The 9,682-nt window shown below is 40.0% G+C and overlaps 1 long non-coding RNA gene across 1 annotated transcript in view; it reads right to left on the bottom strand.

Moving 5' to 3' along the window:
- Nucleotides 1-2,295: 2,295 nt before the first annotated feature.
- The window catches only part of LOC148224352 (uncharacterized), a 43,493-nt gene continuing 36,106 nt past the window's right edge, over nucleotides 2,296-9,682 (bottom strand). Inside the window, exon 3 of the long non-coding RNA XR_015802867.1 lies at nucleotides 2,296-5,958. This is a non-coding gene — a long non-coding RNA (uncharacterized LOC148224352). The remainder of the gene's footprint in view (nucleotides 5,959-9,682) is intronic.

Raw genomic sequence — 9,682 nt, 5'->3', positions numbered from 1 at the left:
ATTCCTTCTGAGGACTAGACAGTGGTGGTGCGGTTTAGCTAGAAGGAATAAATTTAGCAAAGTCTTGCTTCGGGAAATAAGCATATGCTTAAATCTCACTGACTTAAAGCCTTCATACTACACTGGAAGGGAAACCTTTCCTGAGCAAGGGTTTGATATTTTACCCAAATTGCAGTGATCACTGGGGTAATAGGATGCATGGAGTCCTTGCAGGTGACCATAGGCTGTGAGTTTAACACCCTTCCACCATTATGGAGCTCTTCTTAGGAGCTGACCCCCTTCATCACTATTCATGGCTATTTGCCACTATTATCATGATGCCAAGTGTAGGCAAAGTGCACAGGTAAAGAAAAGTGGGAAAAGCCCTGACCCGTGCCACCATCTGCCCACCCCACCCACTGATATAATACATTCCTGGAATTTTTCCAGGAATGCTGACATAAGGAATGCTAAATTAAGTAAGTATTTCTGGCTGTGCACACTGGAAGTCAGAAAATTTGGACCTCAACGGTAAAAAAGAGGAAATGAGTTAGCATCCCAGGGACTTTCCACTAAGAACATTCTGTTGCAGCACCTGGAATTGAAATCTTGGGAGTAAGCCTAAAACCATCCTGGGAAATATCATGGGGCAGCCCCAGTCATATGAAATCAGAAGAGCCCTGAGGCCCCAAGACTACTCAAAAAATACTGGAATACTTTCCTGGAGGAAATCAGTTAGATGCAGGGACATTCAGTAGTTTATGTCAGCAAGAGCCCATGGGAATTAAGGCTGTGGGAATTTGAGATGGACAAGGCCATCCACTTATCCTTTGCACCTCTGATGTAGCGTCTGTCCACAGACAGAGCAGACACCAAGTCCATCTCGACCTGCAAGGACAAGAGCAGTGTCAAAGGGGAGACAGGACCTGTAACTCCAGTGTGACAATGGGAGCAGCCCCCTAGCAAGTAGCAATTACACCCACTAGTGTAATGTCCTGCAGTGCCAGCTCTGGCTTCTTCAAGGGGGGAAAGATGTGAATGGCCTTGAGCATTGCTTTTCATTCCAGGAAGACTTTCCACAGGCAGAGATCATTCAGAGTCCACAAGAGCACAAGCAATCCCTATTTCAGCATCACTTGCTTCTTTTGACAAGCACCAAACTTCAATAGATCCCCAGAATAATTTTTCTACCCATCTTTCACTATGCTGGTTTACACCACTGTAAGTAAAAGGACAATCTTACCTCCCATTTCTATTCCACATATGACAATCAGCATCTTATGTGTTTGATACACAATACAGAAAATGCATGTGATACATAAAGTGTTCAGCTATCAGCTTTAATTTTGTACCAAGAAGAGCTGCTTTTAATTGTTACCAGGAATGTGTGTCAAAGGGGAAGGAACCAAAAATAGCACTGGATGAAAAAAAAAGAAAAGCAGCTCCATAACTGCTATTCTAGCAACACATGTATGTCTGTTAATCTTGAGGATTTGCCAACAGTAAGGGCACATGTTTTAACTTGCTACAAAATGAATGTGCCTATGGGCCAGATTTTTATCTTAGTTATAACTATGTAAAGCAGAAATAAACTTCTTTGAAGCTGTTAGACTTATTTTGGATTTATAGTAGTCTGAGATCAAAATCGGAACTGCATTTTAAATTGAGATGAGAGAACAATGAAGGAGGCATAAGATTCAGATGGCAGTGAATGCAACAAGATCTCTAGCATAAAGCTCAATTTTTCTGTGCACAATGTAATGAAGCAGGGGAGCATTGCTGGCTAGATGGTTTATGTTATTACGTAATGTAGTTAGTATATAAATTATTGTATGCAGATGCACACTCTCACATGCCATTTCTTTGGCTTGTATTTTTCTGAGCTTCTTTGTTCTGGAAAGCAAGTAATAAAACAAAATATAAAACTGAATAATATGCATTCAAGTGCACACATATTAAACATGCTTGGAAGCATAATGATTTTTTTTAATCTATTTTCCTTGTTATGTGCCTCCTAGAATACAGAAGACAAACAAATATATGTCTTTCACTTCTTATGAAAAAAATAAATTCCAAAGCCTCTCTATTCTAAGCAGAACCAAAGAAATACATAAAATTCTGGTATATGTAAAGGGATAGCCTCAGCCAGCATTTTAGGACATCATAGCACCAACATGGTGTATGTCTTCTCATGTTTACCATAAGAAAAGAAAATTAATTAATGGTAGGAAAATGCTGGTGGTCAGTGAAGTGTTCTATGTAGTACATTGACTTTGTTAATCTTGTGAGATAAATACAGGCACTAAGACAAGCACATGGGCAATGAACTTAATTAATGGTGGGTGAAACGAATTTTAAAGTTCATGTACCTGACTCATAGACAGGTAACTTTTCACTCAGTTTTCCAAACAAGAAGCCTGCTGTACAGAAATAATGACACCAAAAATGCAGTGATATCCCACACCTAGTGCATATGAACGATCCTTTTCTGCATGTTGCTTGTGAATTTGCAGCATGAACTTGGGTAGTTTAAAAAAAAATCTATTGAGGATATACAAAACTCCCCCAGCAACAGGGTGGCTTATTTTTTGCTCAAACAGCTGCTGTACCCTTATGTTCTGCCAGGAAACTGCTTTTGGTGGGGACACTAACTGGTTTGGAGAAACCCGACCACAAAATTGTGTATTGTTTTGAAAAGTTCATATTTCTGCTGTTCACATGCAAGTAGCCATGGCACACACTGTTCACTAGGAAACATCTGTCCATGGGTTTTCACAGTTGCAAGCATTTTAAAGCATAATAATGATTCTGAGAGTAGATAATGTTGACACAGTTATATGCAGGCAGGCTTTAGTGACTAAACAGAAGTCACACGGAAAATTCATATCACCCATGAAATGTCAACATGCTGATGTACAGGAAGACAGAGAAGAACATCCAGCCCTGTAACTGCTTTGTGTTTAAAGGCCAGAAAGGTACTTCTGTGCAGCAGAGAGGCTCCATCTGTATTTGGAAACATACCTGTTGTGATTCACAGAACGAGGCTAGGTTGCACCATCCCTGTTTCGCCTTTATAAGTCTTAGGGATTTTCAGTAGTCTCCATAAGAAATATAAAAGCATAGATAATTTAGATAATTATCTAAAGATAATTAAGATAATTTGATGATGCAGGATTATTTCTGCAAAGAGGACTGGCTGATCTGTGTACAGTAGGAGTGGTAGTGCTCTGCACAAGAGGAACTGCACAGGACAGGCACGAACACAGGTGGAGGAAGGACTGTATCCTTCTGGAGCCATCTGATAGAGGGATATCTGGCTGTGTAGAGTGAGAATGTAAAATTTCCTGCAACGGCCCATTTCAGAGTACTTACAACTCAACTCTGTCTGTAGCAATAACTACATACTATGAGTGGCAAAACAGTGACAGACAACTGAGACAGTAAAAAAATACCAAGACACTGAGGTGTCCTGAGTGCATCTCTCTCATAGTCTGAGCAAAATCTTCATCATTTGGAAAAGCTCTTAATCCCAGAAGCAAAGTCAAAGTGCAAGAATCTTGTTGAAGTATATCAGTGTTGACACTCAAAGGGTGTAAGCAACAATTCCTCAACACCTGGACTAACCCCTCTGGCCAATCAATCATTGCCAAGCTAATTACCTCCTGCCACCTCTTTCCCAAGTAAAATATAGCAGCACAACTGTGAGAACCCCAGGAAGGTGAAAGGGCAGGTTGTGGCATACATATGGCTTGCAAAAGTAATGTCTTCCCTGCCAACAGGTGATACTGACAGTAGCTTCTAAATGCTGAATATCTACTCCCATGCTTTGTGGATGCTGTCACATCACACCAGGCAGGGGCATACAGAAGCTGTAGAGTTACATTAAAATCTTAAGAAATTGAATAAGCTGGTGCAGCAACATACCTGAAATCTCATCAGCGGGAGATACTGGAATTCTTTCACTGTCACATCAGAGTGCTTGCAGGCAAATGAAACACCATGAGCAAATGTTGCAATCTCTAAGCAATACAACATTACCATAGAAGAGGACTTCTGCTACAGGTACACTGACTCTGTGCCTAGCCAGAAGTTTCCACAACTAGGTTTCATTGCCCTTTCTCTCCTGCCTGCTGAGTAATTTCTTAATATACCAGATTTTCTTGAACTACAAATACTTGATAACAATAAAATACATATCAGGTAAATGCAATATTTAGAAATCACCACCTATAATATACTTTTTAATAAACTCAAAACAAAATAAATGTATTTTTTAAATAAAAATAAAGTTATAACTTAGCTTTTACTCTTTACTATAAATATATAGCAGTGCAATAACCTGTTGAATGAAAGAAAATAAAAATAAATTAAATAAGAAATAAAATGAGTTATGCTTTTTTACATTTTCCTAGCCTTGTTCACTATAATCTTACTTAGTGTCTCTACTATCAGTTCTGGTATTACTCCAAGCCAAAAACAAACTCCTCCTGTCCTTTTGCTGGGATTTAGTGTTTAGAAATAAATGTTCTTAATCCTTAAGGATTTGCAGAACAAGCTGTCATTTTAATCCATCGTGATGCAACTTGCCTAGTATCTGAAGAAACTTCACCCATTCTTTCTACGTGGAGTAAAACATGATGACTGTTACATGGGAATAGAACCACTGCTCACTTCTGCTGCAAGAAAATTCAGGTGTGGATGAACCAACCATGTCTTGCTATCTTTTCCTGTATACAGGAAAAAGGACAGTGCCCAAACCCAAGCAAGTTTGTCAGTAGCCTGGAAACAGACTTGTTTTTAATATTTCCATCAATTGTAAGGATCAAGAAATAGCTAGGCTAGTGTACCCTTGCACAGCTAAGCACTGGCTTTCACCAGATCAACACAGGACACAGAAATAGAAGCTCAGTGTCTCAGTGTCCCCACTTACACAAGGGCACTGCACAAGACACATCACCCATTGTATCGGCTGTGGCTTCTCTGAAGCATCTCTCATACAATTCCTGCTGAAAATAATGTTATCCATGTCACCACACAGATTAAAACTGATTTTTATACTTCTCATCTTTACATTAATATGCTTTGTTCATGAAATTAAATGGACTGGAGACCTGCCATGCCTTACATATTTGTGGCACTGGGAGCAGGATGCTGTTCTCATCTCTGTCACTTTGAGCAACTCACATGGTTTGTGTCCCAGCTCATGCAAGACATCAAATGATGATAATGATGGTTACCCGTCTGACAAGAAAGTTGTGAAACAATTTTCATTAATGTTTGTAACTAGGTTTTACAGAAGCCTTTCAGACAGGCCTTTTCCAGGTCAATATTTTTATAGCACCAAAGTTCTTCTCCTTTGCAGAACCTGTCTCATTAGAGAGGAAGAAAATGGCATCCAGATATTTGCAGTCACATTGGAGGGGTAGGAGAGGATGATCCAATTAGTAAGGTTTATGCCCTTACTATTTCAAATTATGAGGCTATCTCATTGTTTCTTGCCTCATTCACTGAGGGGAGAACCTGCCTTTGGAACCAGATAATAAGAAACAATTAATTCCTCCCTTGGTTCTATGTGTGGGAACAGTTGAGTGTCCTCTCTTTACATGGTGATAACTGTTTAACCCAAGGACTCAGGAAGAGCCCTGGAAAATGTAGGTTAAAAAAGTAACAATTGCCTGTGAGAAACACTGGCTGAACCCTTCACAGAAGAAGCTGAGAGGCACTAGCTATTCCCAGCACCGATTTCTGTGTTGCTACTCGAGTTCATTTCACGACAAAGATTTTCTCTGTTGAGAAGGTCACACGTTCTTCACGTGCTTGATCTGCAGCCAAGCCCAGTCTTTGGGTTCAGTGACTGCAGAAGGCTCTAACCCTTTCAGAGCAATAAGAACACTTGCAGATAAAAACGGCGGGCAGCTTAACTGGGGAGTGCCATGCTTAAGTCCAAGGTCTGCACACTCTGCAGTTTGCTGTGCTCTCCTGCAAGAAATAAGCAAGAAAACAAAGATTCATTCACAGCCTGGCAGTTGAGATCTATTTCCTGAGCCCTACCCACAATCATCATCTGAATGCAAATACTACAATGTGTCCGTTTCTGTAGTAATTATTTTTTCTTGTCTTTTAACCTCACAAGTGTAACAGGACAATTAGAAGGACAGGCCTGGAAAATGCTATTATGGACTTGTTTTGAAATGAATTTTCTTTCTCTCTCTCTATTTTAAAGGGGGATTTGTAAACCACAGTGTGTGTCAATGATATTGTGCCAGTGGAAAAAGCCAGGAGCTGAGATTTGGATGATCACCATTTCCCTCATCAGGACAGCCAGCCACAGGGTGTACTTGACTCATCAGTGCCCTTCAGCTCCTTGCATTTCTGTCTGATTTGGCAAGTTTGTTAGAGATGTTGGAAATATGAACACTGTTGAACACAATAGGGTCTTCATCAGCATCTTCAGCAAGTACTGTATTATGAATAGTAACTCTTTTGAAAGCTGTTCTGAAATACCACCTAAAGAAGCAGACAGAAAACTCTCTATTGGACATGAGGATGTATCACTTCAGTTAGGATGATCTGATGTTTTCCCTTTTTGGATGTCCAGCAAGGGAAAAAAGAAAGAGTTATTAGATAGCTGGAGGTTGGGAATAGATGAAAATCTGTTTGTTCCTTATAGATATACACTATGAAAATCTGTTTGTTCCTTATAGATATACACTATCAAGCATAGCACCCCTGAATCCTGTCTTCCAACCTCTTCCTCTCAAAGTGGTATCTAGAGTCCCCTGGGACACTGCCATCAGATGGGAAGTAAATTTGAGCTACCCACAGCTGACCAGCTATTATAAAAACATGAAGAGGCCAAATAAGCTTGAATGAATAAGTTCATGTTCTGACCCTCTAAGCTGCATTAATTAAGAAAAACAGAATTAACAAAATTGACTAGATTCTCAAAGGTGAAAAAACAAAAAACTGGCAATTTCATTGCGCTCAGTTCCATTCTCATCTGTCAGTGAAAGGATGGGGTTTTACTAGTGCATATAACCAACAGGACTAGTTGTGCAAGTGCAGGCTTTACAGACTGCAAATAAAAACAAAGAACCTGCAACAGCTGAGATAAAAACGAGTCACAGGATGAATCAGATCCGTGGCTGTGGGAATGGATTTCAGGACTTTTATGAAGCTATGTAACCTGGCAGGAACCCAGAGAAGAATAAGATAAATAAGATTTGATTGAGGAAGACACCAATGACACATCTGATATTATATAAGAAAGTGGGAGAGGTTGGAAATAGATTTTTAGAGTCATCATCACAAAGGTGGCAGTTAAACCTATGGGAATAACTCAAGTAATCTTACTTATTCATTTGTCTACCCACACACGTACACACCCTTGCTGACTTCTTAATTGACATTGTGGCCAGAGAAGGAACACTGAATTCAAATAGAGGCTATTTGTATTTTATTTCTGATCCAGCTGTACGCAAGAGGTGCCAGGAATCTTGTGAGAAAGGCTCCATTCAGAAAGAAATTTAGCTGTATTTCAGGCCGTGTGAATTATGGTCCTCTGAATCCTCCACTCATTTGAAAAATAATTATTTTGCTCACTAAAGCATCATAGTAACTTAGCATGACAATGTGCTACACTATCAGATAGAGAATTTTTTATTAATCCTGTGTTGTGATAATTTGAAATACCAACAAGTAATGATTCCATGAAAAGAAAACTGCTGAATCCTGTTTTCCTTTTAAATTTGCATTTTTTCCAAGGCAACTTTTTATGGCTTACCCTTTCCATTAAAATTTAACTTCCCCACATCTCAAAAGGCCCTCAGCTTCCCCACTGTGTTTTGTCAGTAATAGCTGTGGAGGGGCAGGAGGTACGATGTCTGGTTGTGCACTGTCTCTGCGCTGGCCTGCCAGCTGCTACCCCCATCATCACTGCCCAATGGACACCCTTATACTCCAGGCTTTTCCTCAACAGGAAAACCCTTCTCAGTCTTATTCCACTCTCCAGACACTGGCTTTTCTTAAGTGTGTGAAAGTTTCCTGTCTCTGAGATCTTTATGCCTTTTTTCAAAGTGGCTGAAATGGTTTGAAATTTTTAGAAGACCATTGAGGAATACAGCAAAAAAAAGAAAAAGGTAATAGTTGTATTGAATTTGTAAGTTTAAATATTGAGTTTAAATGCTCCACCCAGTTCATACCCTTGGCTTAAAAATTATATTAACATGTATTTTTTAAGAAAACCAACATTTTTACTGAGATGTAGTTCGTGCTCATCAGGTATCCCAGGGAGCTACCTGGGATTAAACAGTGCCTATGCCATGCCTTCAGGACACATAACCAAGCAAGAGCTGCTGTTTGATTTCAGTGTTAGATTAGCTGATATAGTCTATTTTTTCCCCATGAGGTAGGTATGCATATTAGATTAAAAAATGCTGTAGTGGGTGCAGTCACTGGTCCTTCTTGCCTAATATTTATATTTGTCAATCTCTTGTCGGATCTGTGTGATCTGCTTTAGATGAAGTCAAGTCCTCTTCTGCCCTGCTAAGGCCAGCTGTGTAGTGATGTATGTAAGCAAGGGAGTACTCATTCCCTGCTCATCACTGACAACTGATTTGGGATACAGAAGGGTCAGCACAAGATTTCATTACCTCAAGAACTGATACAAGTAACTGAATAAAATTATAGTTTCGTACTTTCTCAAGTGCTCTGTTTAAAATATTTCCCTACTTAGGACTAGAGGATAATAGGGAGCATCAATATTGCCGCTGAGTAGGAAGTGGCTCTTGGACTACAAATAATGGAGAGGGCTGCCTAGGTGTGTGGGCTGCAAGTGCACCGAGTTTGCATCTCTCTTGGACATTTCTGGTAGCTTGTGCTGGGTTACCTTGTTTGTTCCTTTCCTACATAACAAATGCAACACTAGTCTGGTGTGCAGGACTATGGCAGCTCCTCATGGGGGCATCGAGGCAGGAGACAGCAGCCAGGACCCATCCCATTGACCCAGCCAGGAACAAGCATCCATGGGCACCAGAGCAGCTCCAGGCACAGCCCCAGGCTTTGGACCCCTCACTGGGGGCAAGGATGGGCTGAGACTGGTTGGGACAGCAGGTTCTATAAGCAACTTGGTAGAATTCAATAGAATTCTGGTAGAATGCAATATTGGCTTCATTTATGAACTCTTCTGTATTACTACCCTGGATATTTCACCTTGCAAATAGCGGATGAAGATGCACAGAAATTAATTTGTCTGCTTTTACAAATTAATTGTATTTGTCCATTGTCTGTTTAAAAATGCAATCTCCTGTAGCATTCACTGCATGAAACTCCAGCTTCTCAACATTTCCTAAGAGGTTTCTCCTCAAGAAGTTTTTTATGCTTGATTAACTGGACCCCTTACTGAAATTACAGTACCCAGTTTGTTGCCATCATTCTCTGGAGAAGATTCCTCCATATTTGGTGAAATAGGGGACCTTATTACAAACAAGCTCTGCCGAATTATTCAGCTGGACATTTTGACACACAATATCAAGTACTTATTTGCATATATTTTAAGGGATCAGAATGTGGAGGGAGTTACACATAGGACAAAAGCCTAAAATATTACTGCCTTACTAAACCCTGCTGTTGAGTATAGAAACAGAAAAAGAACATTACTTCATTAACAGGGTTAACATAGCCTGTGTCAATATATTCTGATCCA

Source organism: Sturnus vulgaris, chromosome 3 (assembly GCF_052056855.1).
Source record: "Sturnus vulgaris isolate bStuVul1 chromosome 3, bStuVul1.hap1, whole genome shotgun sequence".
Lineage (NCBI taxonomy): Eukaryota > Metazoa > Chordata > Aves > Passeriformes > Sturnidae > Sturnus > Sturnus vulgaris.
This window is presented reverse-complemented; position numbering and strand designations above follow the sequence as displayed.